General features: G+C 37.1%; 1 protein-coding gene across 2 annotated transcripts in view; it reads right to left on the bottom strand.

Moving 5' to 3' along the window:
* Positions 1-26100, bottom strand: part of Brinp3 (BMP/retinoic acid inducible neural specific 3) — a 391753-nt gene extending 365653 nt beyond the window's left edge. Inside the window, exon 1 of one of the 2 annotated variants that reach the window (XM_051147531.1) lies at positions 25856-26100. The gene's annotated coding sequence lies outside the window, so the exon portion shown is untranslated. Of the gene's footprint in view, positions 1-23920; positions 24002-25855 lie in introns of those variants that run through there. The other variant, XM_051147532.1, reaches the window with a different exon arrangement.
* Positions 26101-26594: the final 494 nt, after the last annotated feature.

Genomic DNA, 26594 nt, shown 5'->3' with positions numbered 1-26594 from the left:
TCCAATTCAGTCTATCTGCCTCTGTCTTTTGTCTCTCGGGTAATGAATTAAAGGTGTGCACCACTATACCTGCATCTTATAGGTACTTTGAGAAATGCATTTGAGATAAATTGTTCAAATATAATCTGCATAACTTTAACAAACATGAATTAAGATAATTAATCTGAGAATAAAATAATACATAACTATCTGCACACAACAAAGTATTTGTATATATATGCAGATAGATGATGGGTAAGTAGGAGGGTATTTGTGATAGAGTGAAGCAAGAAGAAAAAGCATTTGTCCAGAAGTATTATTTTTCATATGTACTTAAACTTCTTACTATTCTACTGGAAAGAATTATAATTAAATTCTTTCTCAGGGGTGTAAAAAATCCACATATGCATACTGGTGTTCACTGTGAACACTGAAACTAAACAATAATGGTTACTCATAAATGTTGAATCACAGTACATTATATTATACCGAATCAAGAATAAAGTAAAAGACATATCATCCCAACGTACACTCCAAGTGTGGAATACTTCCCATAATCTTGTGCGAAGCTGCTAGTACGGTAAAATATCTATGTATCATGTACAACACGTTCTAGAAATGCTTGTGTTTAGTTTCTTTTCTTCTTCGTCTTTAAGAATTACGTTACAAAGTGCTTACATTGTCATTAGTAGAAAATTTTATTGTAAAAGCTTTAGCCAGCAGAACCCTTCATAATATAACTAAAAATCACAATGCTAATAGCTTGTATGTCTTTTGCATTCAGATAGGAATTTGATAACTTTAGTTTAATGTTAACTGAGTCTCCATAGTTTAAATGAATCCTAAGCTGCTTTGATAAAAAGGTATATACCAATAATTTGTAACTAAAAATATCTAATAATGATAACAAAACCACAAAACCTCCATCAATAATGTCACAATCTGCACTCCACAAAGTTAGAAAAACAGTGTCTACAAAACATATTCTCTCCCAATCACATGAAGTAGCTCCACTTTTATGATTAAGAAAAGCTCTCTTTTGTAAGCAACATAGAAAATTATCATATGAAATTACTTTTAAAAAATATATTATAATTTCATATATAATATGATTTATGTAGGAACATGAAAAAATTCATGTCCTCTGCTCATTTCTATAAATCATTGTCAAATCAGTCATTTCAAAATGTCCAAATCTCTTAGGTAAAAAAAATATATATATACATTTTCCTAATTATGTGGAGACTATATCTTAACAACTTTGTATTTAATTTGCATTCATTAGATCAATATTTGATTATATTATACAGTGTAATATCCATCAGATGAACATATATTACTCATTTATGCCAAACATCCATGAATTTCTACTCTGTTTTAAAAAGAATTCGATTTTTAACATTCCAATGAAAATTTGTATTTCACAAATGAACTCAGAATATCTATCTAAGGACACCAGTTGTTTTATATCTGTTTTAAATATCTAAGCTGAAAGGAAATTATTTTGACTTGAAAGAAATCCATTCTCACACTATCTTCCTGGTTTTTCTGGTTAATAAATATACTTGTGACTAAGTTTGTTGAAAATTATATTAACAAAGGTGATTTGTGTGACTAATAACTTGGAAAAATGATACTTCGTCGTAAAGTTCATGAAGAACAATTTTACTGTATGTCCAGGTTTGGTTAAAGGGTCTGAATCTGATGCATGACGCCTGTGATGACATCCCTGTACATCCTGAAGCTTCCCTTGTGCTTCCTCAGTTTGGGGCAGGGGCGGAGCACCACCTCATCAGTTTTTTTGTTATTAGATTGAATGATTGACCACATCAACCCTTCTATAAAAGAGATGGTTTTATGACACTGTTTCTGAAGTACAAAATAGAACTGTGCTTTGCTTGTTTTGCTGGGACAGTTGTAGATATAAACTGAGAATAAATATATTACAGCTGAGGGAGTATCACAGCATCCTATAATAAAAAAAATCAATGAGGTAATAACCAAATTCATCAAGTTTCTTCCTCAAATTAAGAAAACTGTAAATTCTTCTTGACTTTACCATAATATGTATTTGGCTAAAATTGGAAATAAATATGTCACTGTGAAATGTTTTCTAAAACCTCTAAATGTTTTTTTTGTTTGTTTGTTTTGGTAAAAGAGGATAATAAAATAAAATGAAGAAAAACCCAACAAATCCTAAAAATCAAATTAGAAAAGCAAGACTTCACGGTGTGATATGTATTTTTAAAATTATTGCTAAGATGTTTTTCTATAACAAAAAGAAGCAAATAATCAAATAATAATTCATATGTATAATATTTGTTACATATAATCCTCTTACCAATCCATTTTCATATAATAATTTGCTGGTTATTGTTTCATGTTCTTAATTTATTTTCAAAATACCAATGATCCTCAAAAAGTCTGTGCTAAAAAAGCAAATAAAAATTATATATACCACAATGTCCAACAATATAATGAATAATACATATTATTCTATGTGTATAACATACATGTAAGTAGACAGTAATAATTCCTTGTAAGCTCTTGGTGATCCTGTTCCCAATGTCAACACCTTTTGTTTATCTAAAATAAGGATAGGAAATATATATGATGATACAAATCTTTAAAAATATAAAATATTTTATATAATATTAATATTGAGTTTCTAATATGGCTGAAAGTTAAGAATTACTGATCAAGGAAGCTGCTTTTCCAATGATATCGATGACTGCAGACTCACAGTTGAGAAAGAGAATCATAGAAGGCTTCTGGGACAAACCTTACCCACCTGAAAAGTAACAGCCTAGACAGGAAGCCATCAGAACGAACCCTTAAAAATTGTGATAAGGGGGGATCCAAGATGGCGGCGAGCAGTGTGGACCGCGTTTGGAGGCTCCAGTGAACAATTCAGGGAATTGCACAGATTTCTGAGCCAGGAACACCAAGGTCCGAACATCACAGCAGCAGGAGTGCTCCACGGTTCGGAGGGACCAGGGTGCGGAGGACCTCCTGCACACGGGAGGAGCGTGGTTTTTCTCTGATCGGAGCGGCAGCGGCAGAGGCGGCAGCACCAGCGGCACCAGCAGCGGCGGCTGAGGTTTGCAGCTCATAGCCTTCCGGTGGAGGCGATTGGTGTGGTGGCTGGTGGGAATTGCTGCGGGAGAGGGGACTCGGGCAGGATTTGGGTCGCGTGGAGCCTTTGGACCCAGACTGGACTCGGCGGACAGTTCGGCCCCAGAGTCCCGGGTATTGGCCCGGCCCAGCAAACAATTCTGCCTGAGGCACTAACTCAGCGTGGCCATAGCTCCCCTGCTGTGGCGCAGGCTTAGTTGAGCACGCTGCTCCACACTAGGCACTACCTCAGCTCAGCGGCAGCTCCCCTGCGGTGACACAGTCTGGGCGGAGCACTTGGTTTCACCACAGGAGCTAACTCAGAGCAGCCGCAGTTCTCCTGCTGTGGCGCAGGCTTGGTGACGTGCTCGGTTCCATCCTAGGCACCACCTCAGCTCAGCGGCAGCTCCCCTGCGGGGACACAGTGCAGGCGGAGCACTTGTTCCACCACTGGCGCTTACTCAGAGCAGCCGCAGTTCTCCTGCTGTGGCGCAGGCTTGGTGACGTGCTCGGTTCCATCCTAGGCACCACCTCAGCTCAGCGGCAGCTCCCCTGCGGGGACACAGTCCGGGCGGAGCACTTGTCCCACCACTGGCGCTAACTCAGAGCAGCCGCAGTTCTCCTGCTGTGGCGCAGGCTTGGTGACGTGCTCGGTTCCATCCTAGGCACCACCTCAGCTCAGCGGCAGCTCCCCTGCGGGGACACAGTGCGGGCGGAGCACTTGTTCCACCACTGGCGCTAACTCAGAGCAGCCGCAGTTCTCCTGCTGTGGCGCAGGCTTGGTGACGTGCTCGGTTCCATCCTAGGCACCACCTCAGCTCAGCGGCAGCTCCCCTGCGGTGACACAGTCTGGGCGGAGCACTTGGTTTCACCACTGGCGCTAACTCAGAGCAGCCGCAGTTCTCCTGCTGTGGCGCAGGCTTGGTGACGTGCTCGGTTCCATCCTAGGCACCACCTCAGCTCAGCGGCAGCTCCCCTGCGGGGACACAGTGCAGGCGGAGCACTTGTTCCACCACTGGCGCTAACTCAGAGCAGCCGCAGTTCTCCTGCTGTGGCACAGGCTGGACAGAGCTCTCGGTTCCACCAGCTCTAAGACTCTGGTTGGACACAGTGTACAGTTTGAATCCAGAATTCCTGGCTGAGATTGGTGGTCAGTTCGGGCCCTGAGTCAATAACTGACCACAGCACGCACTTTGGGCCAAAAGGCCCTAGTGGAGCTTGGTGCGTAGTCCCAGCCCAAAAATTCTGGCTGGGCCCTGTGTGCATTTTGGGCCCAAAATCCCTAGCTGAGCTTGGCAGACGGTTCTGGCCCTGAGAATCTAGCTGAGTTCTGCCCGTGGTTCGGTCCCAGTGCTCCTGGCTGGACTTGGCAGGGAACACAGAAGGCTGTGGATACCTTGGCCTGACCCAACGCTCATTCAGAGACCCAGAACAATTGCAGGATCCACAGCAGAGGGGCACTGAGGATCACTGGCTGTGAGAGACCAGAACAACAGGGCTAACCTCCTAACATCCACACCAGTGAAGCTTTGAGCTCGCAGCCTAGGGAAATCGTAAGAAAACAAGTGAATCTATCGTCAGACACCCTCCATTCAACTCTGGAAGCTACCCAACAAAAACAAAGATGGCAAGATGTCTAAAGGACAATGAAAAAGCATACGCAAAAAACCCCAAAACAACATGGCGTCTCCAGTTTCCAGCTATCCCAAAGAAAACCACCCAGAGAACTCAAATACAACGGAAATACAAGAAAATGACCTCAAATCCTTAGTAATGAGGATGATAATGGAGGAAACAAATAAAATTCGTAATCAAATGCAGGAAGACGCAGACAAACAGGTGAGAGACATAAAAGAAGCACATAGAGTGGAACTGGAAAAATTGCAGGAAAATGTAAACAACCAGATGGAAGAAATAACTAAAACGGTTCAAGCTCTGAAGACCTATAAAGAGGCAATGGAAGAAACTCAGGAATATACAAAAAATCAGATGAAAGAAATCAAAAAATCAGTTCAAGATCTGAAAATGAAAATGGATTCAATGATAAACACACAAACAGAAGAAAAACGAGAACGTGAGACCTCAGAGAAGAAGGCGAGCAACACAGAGGTGAGCTTTTCTAACAGAATCCAAGAGATGGAAGAACGAATCTCAGGGCTAGAAGATACAATCACAGATCTTGAATCAACCATTAAAGAAAATGCCAAATCTGGAAAACTCCTGACACAAAACATCCAAGAAATTAAGGACACCATGAAAAGAAGAAATTTGCGGATAATAGGCATTGAAGAAAGAGAAGACATCAGACTCCAGGGCCCAGAAACTATTCTCAACAAAACCATAGAAGAAAATTTCCCCAATCTAAAGAAAGAGATGCCTATAAACATACAAGAGGCCTACAGAACACCAAATAGAATTGACCAGAAAAGAAAAACTGCCCGCCACATAATAATCAAAACACAAAACATGCAGAACAAAGAAAAAATATTAAAAGCTGCAAGGGAAAAGGGCCAAATAACATTTAATGGTAAACCTATCAGAATTACACCTGACTTCTCAGCAGAGACCATAAAAGCCAGAAGGGCCTGGACAGAGATCCTGCAAACCCTAAGAGAACACAGATGCCAGGCCAGACTACTTTACCCAGCAAAATTATCAATAACCATTGATGGAGAAAACAAAATATTCCATGACAAAAACAAATTCAAACAGTACCTATCCACAAACCCAGCTTTACAGAAGGTACTAGAAGGAAAACTCCATCCCAAAGGGTCAAGCTACAACCAAAACTACCCAGGAAATAGATAACTATCCCATGGCAAAAACACAACTACACAAACGCTCGACTGGAAACAACATCAAAATTAAGACTCTTAACAGTCACTGGTCATTAATATCTCTCAACATCAATGGCCTCAATTCTCCAATAAAAAGACACAGACTAACCGAATGGGTACATAAACAAGACCCAACATTCTTCTGCATCCAAGAAACACATCTCACCCATAATGAAAGGCATTACCTCAGGGTAAAAGGTTGGAAAAAAATATTCCAAGCAAATGGTCACAAGAAGCAAGCAGGTGTAGCCATTTTAGTATCGAACAAAATAGACTTTCAACCAAAATTAATCAAAAGGGATGAGGAAGGACACTTCATACTCATCAAAGGTAAAGTCAACCAAGATGACATCACAATTCTGAACATCTATGCTCCCAATACAAGGGCACCCACATATGTAAAAGATCTCCTAAAAAAGCTTAAACCACACATCGATCCCCACACAATAATAGTGGGAGACTTCAACACCCCACTCTCACTGAAGGATAAGTCATTGAAACAGACACTAAGCCGAGAAATAACATCATTAACCAATGCCATGGGTCAAATGGATCTAACAGATATCTATAGAACCTTTCACCCAAACAAGAAAGAATACACCTTCTTCTCTGCACCCCATGGAACCTTCTCCAAAATTGATCACATCGTAGGTCACAAAGCAAGCCTCAACAGATACAAGAGGATTGAAATAATACCTTGTATCCTATCAGATCACCATGCTCTTAGGCTGCAATTCAACAACAACAGAAATAACAAAAAGCCTACACGTTTGTGGAAACTAAACAACTCTCTGCTAAATGACACCTGGGTCAGGGAAGAAATAAAGAAAGAAATCAAGGAGTTTCTGAAATTCAATGAAAATGAAGAAACAACATACCCAAATTTGTGGGATACATTGAAAGCAGTGCTAAGAGGAAAATTCATAGCACTAAGTGCCTTTAAAAAGAAATTGGAAACATCGCACATAAGCATCTTAACAACACAACTGGAAGCCCTAGAAAAAAAAGAAGCAGAAACACCCAAGAGGAGTAGACGCCTGGAAATTATCAAACTCAGGGCTGAAATTAACAAATTAGAAACTAAGGAAACAGTCCAAAGAATCAACAAAACCAAAAGCTGGTTCTTTGAGAAAATCAACAAGATAGACAGACCATTAGCCAAACTAACTAAAAGGCAGAGAGACAGTATTGAAATGAACAAAATCAGAAATGAAAAGGGAGACATAACAACAGACACTGAAGAAATTCAAAGAATCATAAGATCCTACTTTGAAGGCATATACGCCACAAAATTTGAAAATCTAAGGGAAATGGACGATTTTCTTGATCAAGTTCACTTGCCAAAGTTGAGTGAAGAACAGATAAACAAGTTAAATAGTCCCATTTCCCCTACAGAAATAGAAGCAATCATCGATGGTCTTCCAACCAAAAAAAGCCCAGGGCCAGATGGTTTCAGTGCAGAATTCTACCAGACCTTTAAGGGCGAGCTAATACCGATACTCTTCAAGCTACTCCAAAAGATAGAAATGGATGGAAAATTACCAACTTCATTCTATGAGGCCATAGTCTCATTGATACCTAAACCTCACAAAGACTCAACAAAGAAAGAGAATTTCAGACCAATTTCTCTTATGAACATAGATGCAAAAATACTAAATAAAATACTTGCAAAACGAATACAGGAGCACATCAAAGATATCATTCATCATGACCAAGTAGGCTTCATTCCTACTTGTAATCCATCATATAAACAAACTGAAAATAAAAAACCACATGATCATCTCCTTGGATGCAGAGAAAGCATTTGATAAAATTCAACACCCATTCATGTTTAAAGTTTTAGAGAGATCAGGGATACAAGGCACTTTCCTCAACATAATAAAGGCTATATACAGCAAGCCAATAGCCAAAATCAAAGTAAATGGTGAGATACTCAAGGAAATTCCTCTCAAATCGGGAACAAGGCAAGGCTGCCCACTCTCTCCATATCTCTTCAATATAGTACTCGAAGTTCTAGCCAGAGCAATAAGACAACAAAAGGAGATCAAGGGTATCCAAATGGGAAAGGAGGAAGTCAAAACATCCCTCTTTGCAGATGATATGATAGTGTACATAAGTGACCCTCAAAACTCCACCAGAGAACTCCTAAAGCTGATAAACACCTTCAGCAAATTGGCTGGATACAAAATTAACTCAAAAAAGTCTGTAGCCTTCCTATACACAAATGACAAGCTTACAGAGGAAGAAATTAGGAAAACCACACCCTTCACATTAGCCACAAGCAATATAAAATATCTAGGAGTTACCCTAACTAAGCAAGTGAAGGACTTGTATGAAAAAAATTTCAAAACTCTGAAGAAAGAGATTGAAGATGACCTGAGAAGATGGCGTGATCTTCCTTGCTCATGGATCGGGAGAATTAACATAGTAAAAATGGCCATCCTACCAAAAGCAATCTACAGATTCAATGCAATCCCTATCAAAATAACTACACAATTTTTTAAAGACATTGAAAGTTCAATTCTGAACTTCATATGGAAAAACAAAAAACCCAGAATAGCTAAAACAATCTTGTACAATAAACGATGCTCCGGAGGAATCTCCATACCTGATCTCAAACTGTACTATAAAGCAATAGTACTTAAAACAGCATGGTACTGGCACAGCAACAGGCTGGTTGATCAGTGGAATCGAATCGAAGACCCAGATATGAATCCACACACATATGGTCACTTGATTTTTGACAAAGAAGCCAAATCCATTCAATGGAAAAAGGATAGCATCTTCAACAAATGGTGCTGGTCTAACAGGAGGTCTATGTGTAAAAAAATGAAACTGGACCCATATTTGTCACCTTGCACAAAACTCAAATCCAAGTGGATTAAAGACCTCAACATAAAACCAGAGACACTAACTCACTTAGAAGAAAAAGTGGGAAAGAGCCTGGAACATATTGGCACAGGAGACAACTTCCTGAACAGAACACCAACGGCCCAGGCCTTAATGTCAACCATTAATAAACGGGACCTCATGAGGCTGAGAAGCTTCTGTAAGGCAGGAGACACTGTCAAGAGAACAAAGCGACAGCCTACAGACTGGGAAAAAATCTTCACCAACCCTACATCTGACAAAGGTCTAATATCCAAAATATATAAAGAACTCAAGAAATTAAACACCACCAAACCGAATAACCCAATTGAGAAATGGGGCTTGGAACTAAACAGAGAATTCTCAACAGAGGAGTATCAAATGGCTGAGAAACACTTAAAGAAATGCTCAACCTCCTTAGTCATCAGGGAAATGCAAATCAAAACAACTCTGAGATTCCATCTTACACCCATCAGAATGGCTAAGATCAAAAATTCAAGCGACACCACATGCTGGCGAGGATGTGGGGAGAGAGGAACACTCCTTCATTGCTGGTGGGAATGCAAACTAGTACAGCCACTTTGGAAATCTATCTGGTGCTATCTCAGAAAAATGGGAATAGGGCTTCCTCAAGACCCAGCTATTCCACTCCTTGGAATATACCCAGAAGATGCTCCAGCACACAACAAGAAAATTTGCTCAACCATGTTCATAGCAGCCTTATTCATAATAGCCAGAACATGGAAACAGCCTAAGTGTCCCTCAGTAGAAGAGTGGATAAAGAAACTGTGGTACATATACACTATGGAATACTACTCAGCTATTAAAAACAAGGAATTCCCGAAATTTGAGGATAAATGGATTGAGCTAGAAATGATCATAATGAGTGAGTTAACCCAGAAGCAGAAAGAATCAAATGGTATATACTCACTTATATCTGCATACTAGCCCAAGGGGCATGTCCCACGAAAGCCTTCACTTACCAGGAAACTGGGACAGAGGGGAAGGCATCCTATTGGGACTCTAAATGAGAGACGCATGGGAGAACAGCAAAATAAAAGGATCCAGAGGGTCCTAGAAATCTACAAGTAGAACAATATGATAGGCAGATTTGGGCCCAGGGGTCCCGCTCAAACTAAGGCACCAGCCAAAGACAATACAGGAGGTAAACTTTAAACCCCTTCCCAGATCTAGCCAATGGTCAGAATATTCTCCACAGTTGAGTGGAGAGTGTGATACGACTTTCTCACGTACTCTGGTGCCTCACATTTGACCATGTCCCCTGGAGGGGGAGACCTGGTGGCACTCAGAGGAAGGACAGCAAGTAGCCAAGAAGAGACTTGATACCCTATGAGAATATATAGGGGGACGTAATCCCCCTCAGGAACAGTCATAGGGGAGGGGAATAATGGGAAAATGGGGGGGGGAGGAATGGGAGGATACAAGGGATGGGATAAACATTGAGATGTAACAAGAATAAATTAATAAAAAAAAAATTGTGATAAGGATGCAGAAATGTAGACCTCTGCAATTGATGGCTTTTGTTGGAGTGTGGGTGTGGAAGAATTTAGTTTTCTTTATGGGGCTGGCTACTAGGAGTTTGACCTTTCGGCACAGTGAGTATATGGACAACAGAAATCGGACTTGTGAGGACTTAGTGGTTTCTTCTTTTTTTTTTTTAATTCCAAAATAATCATTAAATATATCATGTTAGAAAAAACAATACAACAATAAAAAAGAAACAACAAATCTCTTATGTGGGATTAACTGCCTTTAGACTGGTGCACCATGTATCAGAGCCTCATCTCTTACACTTGCAATGCATTATTCACTAACTTACTGGATGTTGAGTAATTGTTACTATTGTGGAAACAACATGGAAACTGAATAATTTCTCTATATAGATATAATATCTACATTAAAAATTTTTTTGCTTGTGTCCAAAATAATTTTGTTAAATAATTTCTTCAAAAGTTCCTATTTAATTTCATCCACTGGGAAAATGCATGAAAAGTTGAACCACCAGGATAATAAACACATCTTTCAATCATTCATTCTCTCTTTTTCCCTTATTGCCACTGCTCAACTGACATCCAGTTTGATAAATTCCAAGAATCAGTGAAAAGACAGGAAAGCATCAAATATTTCTTAAAGGCTATCTACCAGGTTCTAAACCTCCTGCTTTGTGATAGTGCCACAGTATTCCACAAAACAGCCATCATATCCATGCCCAGCACTGTGGAGGTCACCAAACAAAAAAACAGTGACATTCAAAATAAATATGCTAGCCCTTCAAATGCTGTATTTATTTTAAAAGTCACATGTCAATAAAAAAATAATGTTCTTGTAAGTTTTATAGGCCATTTATAATACAGAATTAAATAATCTCTTTATCTATAACATTTTGTTAATTAAAATAAATTAGATATAACTTATAATATATATGAACCTAATTTAATTATTGGATATTAAAGTAAATACTGGCCCTAAAACAAATGTCTGCTAAGTATATAACTTTATAGATAAATAGGTATTGGGAAAAATAGTATATACTTAGCTCTAATTTTTGAAAATTTTTCTAAATAGCTATTGCTTCAGTTTCAATGTATATAACTCATAATATGGAAAGTTACACTGAAGATCAACATTATGGTTTAATATACAATGTACAAAATGTGATAGTTTTTAGATGAATGTAGGCCACTGTTACAAGGAATAACACTTCTCTGCCCAGGATTACACTGTGGGTGCTGAGAACATAACTTGGTTCCTTTATAAGATCAGCAAATGCCTTTTAAGTACAGAGCCATCACTCCAGCTACAAGCAAAACACTGTTGGTATTAAAACTCATTAACACAACTGTAAAAATGATTACAGGTCACCAAAAGAGGGTATCAAGACTGGGCATGTTACCGTGATTGGAGAACATGAGAAACATTTTCACCATGCCCTTTTATTTTTAGTTTCTATCATTAAAAAACTGTTTTAACATCAAAAAGATCCTCTTCCAAAAGATGCAAGAATAGCTCTCTGGGAAGCTCTCGGTGCATTTTACATTGTGTTGTCACTCTTAATTTAGATAATAATAAAATGAAGACTGAAGGTGGAATGTCTAAAATGCCTTTCCTTTAGAGAGATCGTAAAGTTGGATATTTTGAATGAACTACATAATTAGATAGGAGAAAAATAATACAATTAATATAATAGTATTCCTCTTACATAGTTTTCACAACAAAATGAATAGCTATTGAGGCATTCTTCTGATCTAACAGGTCTTTCACTAATAATCTCTTTTTTATCTTTAGAAAATATACAATATGGTATATGTTAGTAAATTTCAATATATCTTTTATAAAAATGAGGTCTGTAATAAATAAGTCATCATAAGAACAAATACTACTAAAAGTTAAGTTTGAAAAACTCAATGCAGCAAGTTTCTACCAGTATGTGTACGTTGGTATTTACATGAGTAAGCCTGTTGGCTTTTGGTTTTGAGTACTCAAGACTTGTGAGGTTAATTCAGTTTATTGCTTTAGTGAAATACTAAGGATAGTGTACAATTTTAGATTTTAAATGTCTTTAAATTGTTTTTAGTTAAAATAGACTTTGGATTTTTTGAAAGGGGATGATGTGTAAAGCAGTGAAATAAACTAGAACTTTATCATTTTATTAACAGAATAAATATATGAAGGTATAACAATGTTTACCCATGTGTGACATTTTACACTCATTCTGTTAGGAGTGTGGAATGATTGCTTGGTCTCTGTGCTTTTCTTGAAATAACAAACTATATGTATAGAAGTGGGAAGATTCTAATATTAGCTATTCCAGTATCATTGACATAAACATAAACTACAGAATTTTAAATTTTGTTTTGCGTTGATAAGTGTTTTTCAAAAAATTTAACATATTTGTATAATCTTTAAAGTAAAACAACTATAAATTACAAAGAAAAAGATGTCACAACAGTCATCAAATGGATAGGCTACTTAACTTGTAGACGAAACAAAACTATCATTGAGTTAAGCATATTGAAATTAAAAAGTCCTTTAGAGTATTAAATAGAACTGTCTTCAGAAATTTTCTTTATTTATAAGTTACAAATACTAGAGTTAAGAATGTGTTACACTGATAATTTTTCAGGATTTCCTAATCTTTTTCAATGTTCTGGTGACAGTTTCTTCATAGTGTTGTTCATCTGCTCAGAGTACAGAGTCTTTCTCTCAGTGCCAGCTTAGGTCTTTCTGGGTGCATAGCGTTTTGTACATAGCAAATTGTCAGAACATAAGCTAAATTTAACTCTTTTCCTCCAAATTTATTGGCTAGTTCACTATGTCTTCTGATTCTAGATAGAGATTCTCACTATATTTATCTACAAGTAGAACATTGTTGAGTGTTTTTTGTTTGTTTGTTTTACTTTTTTTCTCTTTTCCATCCACTTTAGAATACTGAACTTCCTTGCATCACTCACATTGTGTAGGTTAAAGCTGTCCATATAAGGGTATCTTATATATTTACATGTGTTAATCCTCGATTCCAGGGGGCCCATTCTCCTTATTTATTTTAACTCAGTAGGCATCACAGTGTCTCTGAAATACAGCGTTAAGTGTTTTCCATCTTAATGAGGGTGAGTATTCCTCTGGGAAGTTCATACTGCAGAGGAACTAATCTCCTGCTTGATCCTGTCAATACAATCGTGTCCTACCAATAAAGAGGACATTAAATGCTGCTGCCTAATGCTAGGACTGATTAGAAAAAATGAAGAGAATGTGAGTTTCATTCCTTAACAGTGTTCAGCACACGGAAAATGATTTTTTACCAGCATAAAGTGTGAGAACCATTTATTACCAGAAACTATATAAGATGGATGTTTCTGCATGGGTGAAATATAACCAATATTTTAAACTTCATATGACAAATTGTGAGGACCAACACACCGAATATCAAATGAAGGCTGCTCAGAAATAGATGTTTGGAAATTGATTTAATTGGAATAAAATCAAGTTTAAAAGAATATATGAGAGGTCTAGACATTATGAGTATTGATTACTCTTGCAGAGAATCTGTGATTTGCTTTCAGGACCACCATGGTGACTCTAAGCCATTCATACATCCTGTTTCAGGGATATCTGCAGCCCTCTTCTGTCCTTCATGACCTCCAGAAATGCATGCAGTGCTCATAGATATACACGCAGGGAAAACAATCATACTCATAAGATAAATACTTATTTAATGAAAATATGAAGAATACTGTGACAAAAATATTCCTCTAGATCTGACTCCAATTTTGGCTTACCTAGACTGTAATTTTTATAGGTCCTTAATTGGAATCTAATGAATTCACCTTTGCAAGTATTGTGTACTCAGTACATTTTGGCCCAATCTAAACCTTTCAAAGAGAAGCACCTTATTTTTTGGCTGGGTTCCTCACCTTCAATTCTCCCATGATGTGTCATCATTTTGGAAGAACTTTGAAGGATGATTTAAGCCAGCATCTTCCATCATCTGATCTTCCCTCTGTTCATTTACCATCTACTGACTCATCTACTGCAAATCTGTTTTGTTTTATTTTGCTTTCGCCCGATTAAGAACTTAGTCAAACATAACTTTCATACTATTAAATTCCATTAAAACCATTTTTAAGAAGTGTCATGAGAAACTTTAGAACCAAGTGGTAATGCATTGCAATTAATATATTCTACTCTCAGAACAGTGAAACAGAACAATTTAAGATAAAGGTGAAAAGAATACAGGTGTAGGAATAGAATGGAAGTAGCAACTGCAGACGTTACGATTCCGGATGGCTTTACTATTCATCCATTTTGGTGGAGTCTTATAACTTAATCCCTTATCAAAATAAAGTGTTTCTTATCAAGAGAATAATGTGTCAGATAAATGTCACTTTTAAGGAAATGCAAGGAGTGTGGCTAAGTTCACATGTTTTTCTCTGTAATATGTTGTATGCATATCAGTAAAACTCAAAGATCATTATCATTTTCCCCTTGCTTTCAAGAATAATATCCTCAGTTTTCTTACAGTAAATATTTTGAAATGCTTTTTAAAATAATGTTCTCTACAACAATTTGCAAAATGATAACTACAATTTGTTCAGCAAAAGAAATTGCACTTCCTTTAACTAATGTCATACTATTATTAGACTGATAACAAATACCTATACTTAAATATATCTAGAAAACTTTAGAATTGGGTCACCAGATAGGCAGTATTTTTGCGCAGTGAATGGACAAAGAAAATCTCAGAGTTTATCAACTCTGTAAAGAAAGATCTCTGCGTAATTAGATGTTTTATTAGAAACTTAAATAATAATGTGTTCCTTGATCACTCACACAAGAACTATTAAATATATTGAACTTTCGAGAAAGATCCAGCATTTTAAAATGTTAAATATGCCTCTCTTTAAAGGTAGATACATTTACAATGTCGAATTTTAACATAGATAACAATAAAATGGTAGGCAAGAATCGCCTTTCTCTTAATAAATTAAAGAGTGCCGAGAATACTTCAACTAACAAAGAGTTGTAGGTAACTCTCTGCCTTTTCATTGCTTATAAGACCTATGTTTTCACTGTTGTATTCCTAAGTCTTTATGTACACAGTTATCAGATTGTTTATACATAGTTGTTGTTAAGAATCAGAATAAAACAAACCACAGGTTATATGCAATAAGCAAACTAATTCTGGATTACATATTTAAGACTTTATCTAGTGTTCTCAAATACCTGCTGAACACACACCAAACAAACCATACCATACCCACACATATGTCTAATTGAATAATGTCTTCTGCAGTAACCTTCACATATTTGACCTGGTTGACAGACATGTGAGCTAATGAGGTCATCTCATAACACCTGATATTAGTACTATATCCAGCTGTAATTAGTCCTTTGTTGTTGTTTTTTTTTTTTTTTTCTAACAGAAAGCATCTGCTTACATCACTATTCCTTAAAATAAAAATGTAGGCAAATTTGATATATTTAAGATCAGCTCTCTGCAAAATAGTAATTTATTGTATAGCATAGCTTGACCATTATTACCGTCACGTGATGGCGCTCTAAATTTGGATAGAAAATCAATGTAAATATCCGTAAGACACCAACACATATTTTAAAATGAGCTTTCTTAATTTAGTAATCATCAGATTTTTGAAGGAAAATCAGAAAACAAAAATGTAAATTGTGAAAAATTATGTCTGATTGTATAACCATTACATATGTCATTAGCTTCACCACACAGTGAGTGGTGATCTGGAAATAAACTTGATAGAACACGACAGGAATTTTTTTTTTCACAACTTGAAATCAGAATTGGTTTCCTCAATTAGCAGTTGTCTGTATTGGTTTTTAAAGGTGACAAAGGCAGTAGTCTTCTGCTCTCACTCCAGCCTATGCTCGGCAGAATAGAAATATTTTTTGTCTGTCGAACTGACTGAACCATGACATTTGAAATATTACAAAGTTTGAAGCTGAATAAAAAAGATGCAAAAGAAAACCATACTAGAGTTTGCTGTCACTAAAAAATATGATCAAATTTCTTTTCCCTATGTACTTACTTATCGATATACAACGGAGTGTATCTATGTCATCCAATAAGGACTGTTTTCTTTTAAAATATTGGGAATCTGTTCTTTGTATTAAAGTTGAGGAAATGGATTGATATAATGGAAAGAGGAAGAGAAAGGTCTTGAAAGATATAGGGCCAGTGATGTATCGACTCACAGATGTGAATAGAAGTTACTTTAAAAACATAGGAAGTCAATACTAATTCTCAAATTTACCTTGAATATCCTTCAAAAAACACATGAGGGATCTTTTTTTTCTTCACTATGAATTTTAAATCTCCATTCTGAATGATTGGAATCACTTGTCTTTGTTCACATTTTGAAACAAGTCAGATGATTTTAGTCTTCAACTGACTTTGAATGGTGGGATGAAACTGAAATGAATGTGTTTTCTGGGTCCACAAAACAGATTCTATTACAATTATTTTATTTAAGGATTAGTTTAATCAGTATTTAGTCTTTCTTCTATTTGTATTACTGCTTTTCTTATATGCAACAGAGGCCTGCAGAAGAAACCATAGCCACTTAAAATGTAGTTACAGACACTAGTGAGCCACTGTGTATGATGCTGTAAACCAAGTTTCTAAGTAAAAGTAGAAATCCTCTTAAGTATTGAGATATCTTCAGACCTAGCATTTGTATTTTAGAAGAAAAGTTAACATTGTTTCAAAGCCTAATTTTGAGCAATATTTGTAATAACCAACACCAATCTGCTCTTTGATATAACTGACACAGTGAATTGATTTTCATATCTTTTGAAATGTTACATAATTTTTGGAAAACTGACCCTTCTATATTATTCTATAATATGATGGTAAACATTGCTTCTAACACTCATGAAATGCACTGTAATTATGCCCTTACATACGTAACTTATGAGAGAGAGATTAAGAAATCCTATCATGGTAAGTTAGAATCAGTCAATTTTAAAGAAATAAATAGCCCGGGCGTGGTGGCGCACAACTTTAATCCAAGCACTTGGGAAGCAGAGGCAGGTGGATGGCTGTGAGTTCGAGGCTAGCCTGGTCTACAAAGCAAGTCCAGGACAGCCAACACTAACACAGAGAAACCCTGTCTCGAAAAAAAAATAAAGAAAGAAAGAAATGAATAAACTCAAATGTTTACATATTAATATTTTTGTTGGTATTCATAAAAATGTCGAGAAAACCATGCATTAATGGCATTAAAGTATCATTAACCACACATTTTCTAGTAATACTTACTCAACTTTGCGTGGCTTTTCTCATAAAATTGAAGTGATTGTGGTGCTTTCTCAGAAAAATGGGAATAGGACTTCCTCAAGACCCAGCTATTCCACTCCTTGTTGTAACTGTTCAAGAAAACTTTTCTTTTTAAAAAAATTTCCTTTCTCCATATATATTTACAGTTTAAATTTCAGAACCAATTTTTTAGCTATGAAGATTGGTACTCCATGAAGATAATATAGACAGACACTTGTGTATATCACCTATTCCCAAATCTTCCCAATTGCATTAGTTTTCTCTGTATTTAAATTAGTGGCGATAGAAGGCTTCTGCTAATTAGCATATTGCATAGCAGCCATAAAGACTCCTGCCTTCAAAGTGTGCCTACATAAAATATTATACGATAATAAATACTTAGAATCAACCTGATTTACTTTGATTAATTTTGTTTGTTTTTCAAACAGAGTCTCACTTCATAGCTGAGAATAGACTAAATCTGTAGCCTAGGCTAGCTATTTTATGTAGCCTAGGCTAGCTATTCTTGAAGTCAGAGCAATCCCCTAGCCTCAGTTTCCTGAACTTAGGGATTTGAAGCAAAAAATATCACAAGTGGGAATGCAATGTTTCGTAATATAACATTTCCCAAAACTTGATTAATTTTGTGATTCTCATTTAAAATATTTTAAGTTAAATGTTTGTTGGAATATAAAGGCAAGTAAATGTGAATCTATACAAAACTGTACGTTATATACTGGCCACTATTGGATTCTCAGCAATTTAAAATGCATGCTTACTCAGTTCTGCTCTTTCCAAGCTTAGATTGTTTTTTAATAGTGTAATATTCTAGAGATAGATTTAAAAATTAACAAGATGCAAGAGTCCAGAAAAGTTAATAAAAACTAGGTCAATCCTGATGAGGTTGGCTGATACAGAATTCAGGAAGAAAAAGTCTATCTGTAAGTATTCTTTCACAATAAATCTATAATGGAATTTAAATGAAACACGCCATTATGAGAAAATAATTCTTACATAGTACAGTGGTATAATGCATTTGAACGTAATGTTCATATATTTATTAATTTAATCAATAAACGTGTATTTTATAGATTTAATTTGCTGGAACTATAACATGATAGTTCCTTTATTAGCTATTAAGGAGAATTTGTAATTCTTTGGGTGCTCTTAAAGGCATCTGAGTAAATTAGGGTTTATACATTAAAATAAGTACTTACAACAATACGTAAGATAGGTCAAACTATGGATAAGCATATTTTAAACTGAAAGCATAATAAACTTTTACAAATAATAAATAAAGATTGAAAATAACAGATTGAGAATCAGTGTTTTTTCTTGAGATTATGTGTCATTTTCTACATCTCAATTCATACTATCTCGTGATCCTTCTGCCTCCACCTCCTTCAGCAAATCCAACTGGCATGCATCACCACAACCAGCCATACTTTCTCAATTAAAAATAAACCTCTAAATAATACAGTGATTTTAACCATAAATTGTACATATGCAACCCATCCTTCACAAAGCATTAATCATGTAAATTCATCTTTGGAGGAAATTAATTTATTACTGGATCAAAATTGTGATTACTTGATAAAAAAATGAAAAATTTGTTACTTTGAATATTAATTAGGGAGCATCCCAAATCTCTTTGCATTATATATCTCAAACTTTATAAAGAGGAGTAATTTATAACTTATAAAATAATTATTTATGAAACTTCTGCAATTAGATATGAATATTTGGGAGAAATTGAACACAAGTGTTCTATATGGCTCATTAGATATTCTTGCAAAGGATAGTCATGAGAGCCTTAAAATGTTATTGTCAAGTACACTTTAAGACAATTGTGAAATGTTGTATTTGCTATTTGATACCAGCAGGAAAGCAAGGAACTGATGCTAAAACTTCTAGCTTAACCTACCAGGTATTGATTGACTGGAAAGCCCATTAGTAGTCATATTAAATTTCAGCTTAGAAGACTCAATTCATCTTTATAGAATGAAATAAACATTATTACACTTTTCTATTATTTAAAAATTGAAAATGTCCATGAAAAACAATGATATGCAAACAAAAAGTAGTACTTTTTGTCTTTTGCCCTCAATGGGAATTTATAAATTGTAAATGTTGAAGTCATAAGGTGATATAATATACACAATGGTACTTTGAAATACTGTTCAGAATTATATGACATGTCTAAAAGAAATTCTCCGAGTAGTTGCTAAATTAAACACACAAACATTCAGAAATCACTTTCCTTCATTATAGTAAATTGAATGAAAGTTTGTAAAACATAGGATAAAATAAATTTTTTAGATTTCTCTACTTTAGTATTATATGAGAATAAATTTATTTCATTTGAAGCTGGATATTATCAAACACATAAATACAAATTCTCTAAGAATCATCACTTTCTGACATTGATTGGCAATATGAAGTCAGTTATTAAAAGTCTCATTTTCTAAAAGTGTCTATCTTTTCATAAAATCACAAATTCCAAGGTAAGTATTTTGTGAATAAAATAACAGCGACTGTGTTTCAACAAGTGTGCTTTTTCACTTTGTAAAAATTTTATAATAGTAAAACTCAGGTGGCACCATTGCACCTTAGACTAGGAATACTTCATACTCCCATTAAACAGTTGGGCCAACACTTATTCTTGAGAGGTTAAAACACTACTTTGAGTGTAAGAAATTCAAACACTGGAATCTTTTGAGTGGATGAATTATTGTTTTTGTAACATGCTTATCTTAAATGTATTTAATTTTTATCTTGGCATATCTTTAGAAAGCATTCTGAATTCTCTGTTATTCATGTGAGAACCAAGAAAAATAAATTAAAACTGGTAGGGAAAAGTCTCAGTAGGACAACAGAAATGAGGTAGAGATGCAGAGATGTGGGAGAAAGTGCTGGATCTATCAAAAATCAACCTTTTCTGTAAACTTCCTCTGAAGTAAGGAAGCTGCATAGGTGGAAAGTGTGTTAGAAGACTTCACCATTGATCCTAAATCCTGAAAATAATTGCAAACACATATGGGGTTTTCTTTTAAAAAACAATTTATGCAAACCTTGTCACATCATACTGTTATCATAGTTTAATTCATACTGAAAATATTTATATCTTAATGTCAATTTTCTATATCAATAAAATTTGTGGATCTTGTTCTAACTAGTATCTTGTCACTTGAAATATAATCGAAATACAATAAAAATAATAGCAATAAATAAAGGACCAACAATGAAACAGCAAAGTTACAAAGTCCACAACTATGTATCTGTTCCCTCCTGCAAAGAGACTCCTATGAAGAACTATTCAGGAAGGCAACTGTTTTGCATTAAATAAAATACTAGTCTAGTAGCACAGTTAATGGTAGAGATGGTATGTACACATTTATATAATTTGTCTGAACACCTACACTTTAATATAAAGGCTTCTTTCAACTGAGAGTTGATTTACTTAACTATAGTACAATCAACAGGCACTATAATCTATAAAGCATACATTTGTACAATAATGTTGGGTTTCTTAAAACAAAATAGACCATGAGAGAATGGAATAATATACTAATTGGTTCAGAGTAAATGAAATAGAGCCTTATATGATATTCTGTATATTTCACTTCAAGGTTGATTTAAACAACTATATTTGACATAAATATATTCTCCATCAATCCAAAAATTGATACAGATACACACATCCACATAGCATATTTATTACAGTAAAACTTCTCAGACTAAAATGCAAAAGAATGGACAACTTGAAATGTGTTAATGACTTTTAGTATGGGATAAAACTATCATTTGTTTCAAACTAAGAAAAGTACCATATCTTAGCAATTTTCCAAGCCAATGTTGTAATTACTTATTCAATATTTTATCAATGAGTCTTACAAGCAGAAAAAAACAATTGATCCAGAGGTCCACATCAATAAATGTAGGCACTAAAATTATTTCCACAGATATTGTTAAGAGAATTTCTTTGACAAAATGCTATTAGCAAGTAGCGTACTTTTATGATGGTGTCTTATTAATTTGCTGGGTTATATGCTTCACTACCAGCTCCTTTAACTAAAAGTAGAATATAACAAAATTATGACAGTGATAATAACACAACTTTAGACCATGCAGATATATTGTTACACTAATTGAGATAAATCTGATAGTGGAAGAAATCTAATTCCTCAATCTATGTATCTACCAAACTTTGAATTTAAAAACAAAAAGATGCTTATTTTTGGTGTGTTCCCTTAGTCAATCTCTCTCTCTCTCTCTCTCTCTCTCTCTCTCTCTCTCTCTCTCTCTCTCTCTCTCTCTCTCTCTCTCCCTCTCTTCTCTCTTTTTCTTTCCTCCAGTATTAAAGCTGTTTTTCTTAGACTTAAAGATGTCTGTACTGGATACATGTAAAACCCTGCCATTGGACAATCTCCTTTTCCTCCTCCAGTTTAGTGCCAAACCCACGCATTTTTGTTTTCAAGATTGAGAAAATAGAACACAAATGTCCACAAAAACATTCTCCCAAGGAATCAAAATTACTTTTCTAGTTCAAGAAGCCCTTAATAGTTCTCCAGTTGCCCTCTGCTGAGGAAGGTTTGTGACCTCAAGAAAAGACTCATATAAGGCAGTTCTGCCACTGCCATTTCCGCATTTCATTAGGGCTACCCACACCTTCCTATAACTTTCTACCTTCCCAATCACTCCCTTTTGCATAGGTCCATTTTATCATTTTTCTACCACAATTCAACATTTAAATAAAATCACACAAAACATCTAAATGAATACACATTGACTTTTTAATTGATATTATAAATACTCATGAATATGAATATTAAGAAGTTATGGATCTTTGGACCATATGAAAAGTGCATGTATTCTGTAGATTGAAATGGAAATATCACAAGATAGGTCAAACACAGACTAGACTATATGGTTGCTGATATCATATAGACATTCAGTCCTTACCTGGTGAACTGCATGATGACAAACAAATCAAAAGAAAGTCCCCAAATTCTGAATCATCTGTCGCCAGGTTGCTGTGATAGCTTTACAGCTTGGTGCTTTCTTCTTTGCTTACATACATTTGACTGGCTATCCTTTGCAAGGGATGCTAGGGTTAATTTGTAACCCTGGTCACCTCCTCCTCTCTGCAAACAGCTGTTTGGCAGCTCACACAGCAGGGAAAGTACATTTTACCCTTTCATGTAGTCTCTAAACCATGCTCCCCTTACAAGGAGGTCCCTCATCTAGAGGACTGATCACGTTCTGGACCTAAACGAAAGTACAAAGCTTTCTGATTCAACTCTTAGGGACTAGGAGAAGAGCCATCAAACACTTCAACTCTCTTCCACTGTTTGGCTACAGACTCTGCAGAAACCTGCAGCCCAGAAGTGCCACCCCCTCCCTGGTGGTCACCTCCCCTCCGGAGCAGAAAGCCAAGAAATGGGTCTTCTTTCCTCTCACCCCCACCTCCAGGAAGGGCAATGAGCAACATAAAAACCAGAACTTTACAGTGGATTTAACATAATCCTGTAGGTCCTAAGACCCTGACTGCACATAGCATTGCATTCCAAGCCCTAGCTCCAAGTTGAAACCCAACTCAATTCACCCTACTGCCCTCAGGATTCTGTGAGTTAGTGAAGGAAAAAAAGGAAGGGGTGGTCATTAGGAATACTTAAACACTGATCTAAAAAAGTCCTTCAGCTATCCTAAACCCTACTAAGCAGACAGATAATGACAGGCAATCAGGGCTTTTAAAAACCGGCATCCCGGAGAAGCATCGCGCGCTATGCTTAGATTTAGATTCAGCTCATGAATTTAATAAAGAAATTGCAAGGCAGAGAGGTGTTAAGAGCTGCAGAAAAAACAAAAACCAAAACAAACAAACAAACAACAGCAACCAAAAAGCAGTCTCTCATTCCCAGAGAAGAGGTTTGGGAACCCTGGAAAACTGGATACCCGGCGTTGTGGAAGGTTGAAAAACCCTTTGAGCCCCACTCTCCTAGGCTGCAAATGTCCACCAAGAGCCCCGCAGGGCTGAGAGAGTAGCCTGCGCTAGCAGGTCGGGGACTCCTTCCCCACCCTCCCTCTCCCGCACCAGCACAGAGCCCTGGACCAGGCAGGCGACAGCGTTTTGCCCTCCACGTTCCCAGAACCCAGGAGGCTTAGATGTAGCTAAAAGCCGCCTTGAAATCTCCAGATACAGTCGCCTGTTGCTAGCCCTCTGGTTAAAGCATTCTTGGCTGCAAGAGCCCTGTCTATCCTGTCAATTTCCCCCATAGAAGGCTGAGCCCAGGGTTCTAACACAGCAAAACGCACTTACCTAGACTGCGAATGTCTGCGCCTCACTGTGCCACACTGATTAAGCAGAAAAAGGTCTGACTGCACTGAAAGTTTTCTTCTCCTCTCTCTCTCTCTCTCTCTCTCTCTCTCTCTCTCTCTCTCTCTCTCTCTCTCTCTCTCTCTTTCTCTCTCTCTCTCTCTTTCTCTCCTTCCACCCTTGCGCAACAGCAGTAGTCCTCTAGAGAGGATATTTGAATTGGCGAATTACACCAAAGCCTCGTTTTTTCAAATGAAGTCACAGACGCTAATGGCCTTGGCTTGTAGGGGAGAACCGACAGAAGTGGCAAAGACAGCAGGTAAAAACTAGCGCTGGGTGAGGGACGCCAAGAGGTGCGGATCACTGTTTCAGCCCCAAACCATCTCCCATTCGGTGGGAAGCAAGGGGGAAAGCCCTGTAATCTGGCGGAGGGGGGGGGGCGAAGGAGGGGGAGGAGAGGGGAATGTGGCGATGCTGCAGCTGTAGTTACTTTTATATCTAGAAGCTTTAAAAGCTTTTGAATTAAAGAGAAAGAAATCATTGCCTAGAGTGTCGCGTCAGCCATCAATGACTGGAACAGTTCTTTCCCAGAGATTAAAAAAAGAACACCCCCCCTTCAAAAAACAAAACAAAACAACAAAGCATGAAAATAACTTAGAAAGCAGAGGCTTGAAAAATATATCATCACCTCTATTCAGCCCAATAAAAGTGTGTGTGTGTGGGGGGGATGATATTGCAGAAACTCATCCTTATTGAGGGTACGGGGGTAACACAGGAAAATCCTCAAGCTGCTTATAGATTACTGACACATGTAGGTTTGTGTTTGATAAATAAGAAACTCTTAGCCCAATGTGAAGTAAAAACCAACATTTAGATGTTCCTCAGTGCAGCTAGGTGGGATGTGAGGTGATCATCAGTTAAAGCCCATAGAAATGGTCATAAAAGCACAATGCAGGGACCGTATTAACATACTTATTAAAAACTGAGGGCAGGAGTGGGCAAGGGTGAAGAGTGAGACAATTAAATTTTTCTCGTAAAGTCCCTTCCTGAATTTCAGTGTATTAAAATCCAGATAATCAGCAGCTTCTGATAGATCTCTTCATCTGAAAGAAGACCTCTCTGACCAATTAACTGGTCCTCAGCATGATTCACATAAGCTAAAGGCACTGCAAAATGCTGCCTAACCCGGAACCACGATGACCAACATAATGTGCCCATGTGCATTTAGGATACTGTATTAAGAATGAGGCCCTCAAAACTCAGACTCCTTTCCTTGCCATATAGTGACACATTAGTATTTAGGATCCTGCTAAATCAATAAACACACTTTCCCAAAGTCCCCCCTCAGCCCTTCAGTTGAGTAGGATAAGGTGAGCACACACTGAACAGTACACCCTTCTGAACATCAGAGGGACTAGTGAACTTTTTCGAACCCAGAAATAGCCACTCTCCTACAGGCATTTTCATAGACTAAGAGAAAGATTACCCTTTCAAATGGCACAATGCTGTGTTCAAAGAAGAGCACAGTGTAGGGAAGTGATGTCCATGTTACCTGATAGAAACTTGTAATATAAGTGGGGAGGGGGCATTTTTTTCTTAAAGAAAGAAAGAAAAAGGCATTAGGCTGCCTGTTTGCATGTGCTATATCTTACTAATTTCATCATGTACTAATGGTCACACAGTTAATTGCAATCTGAAAGTAAATATGCAGAGAGAGGAGAGAAAGAGACAGAGAGGGAGACAGACAGACAGAGACAGACACAGACAGAGTGAGACACACGCACACACACAGGCGCACACACACAGGCACACACACACGCACACACAGAGAGAGAGAGACAGAGAGAGAGAGAGAGAGAGAGAGAGAGAGGAAGTAGTGCTATTAAAAAAAACACACACAAGTAATAAGTTACTCATCATATGTAAAGAAATACTTACCAAAGGAAATTTAACGAAGGAAGATGACTATGGGAGAGTACATCCAGGTTTCAAGGAGATAGTTATTCCATGGTCTTCCAAAGCAGTGTAGATTTGTGAGCTGTGAGGCAGTAGGTCTGGAAAATAATCAGCAGTTCCTGGTGGCATCTAACCAAATGAAAGACAGTTATTCCAGGGTATCCAAGAACTCAAAAGTGAAGGAGGCAAAACGTGAAAGAAGTGCTTTTTACTGAGGATGGTTAGCAGTGGGGGCCTTTTTTTATGATGATCTTCTGGTGAACATATTTAGCAAACTGCCAGTCCCCACACTGTCAGTAGAGAGAGAAGCTGGGTAACGCAAGAGAACAGGATGCATATCGCAGACAGTTCTGCAAAAAGTAAAAGCATGTGCTGAAGGCAGGGAGCAGACAACTAGTGAGCTAGGCTGTAGTCATCATCTTCAGAGAGCAGCAGCAATGATTTAGGCTGCTGGGAAAGATCCAATGAGAATTCAGGAGAGCATCGTCTCGGAAATCCTGCAGGATCTCCCCCCTTGCATTTCTTTTCAGAGTTTACCTGTGCCGGGAACATTATCATTAGGATTAATAGTATTCCATGAGTTCATTTCACTAGCAGATTCCCTGAAACCCTTTCCCTTGCAGAAACTGACCGAGGCTTAGAGAAGAAAGCCTGGCATAATACCCACCCCCAAATAAACCAGCAGGACGGGTTTCATTGCTTGGATCAAATCCTCGGCGAT

The sequence above is a fragment of the Acomys russatus genome, chromosome 6, assembly GCF_903995435.1.
Source record: "Acomys russatus chromosome 6, mAcoRus1.1, whole genome shotgun sequence".
Taxonomy (NCBI): Eukaryota; Metazoa; Chordata; class Mammalia; order Rodentia; family Muridae; genus Acomys; species Acomys russatus.
This window is presented reverse-complemented; position numbering and strand designations above follow the sequence as displayed.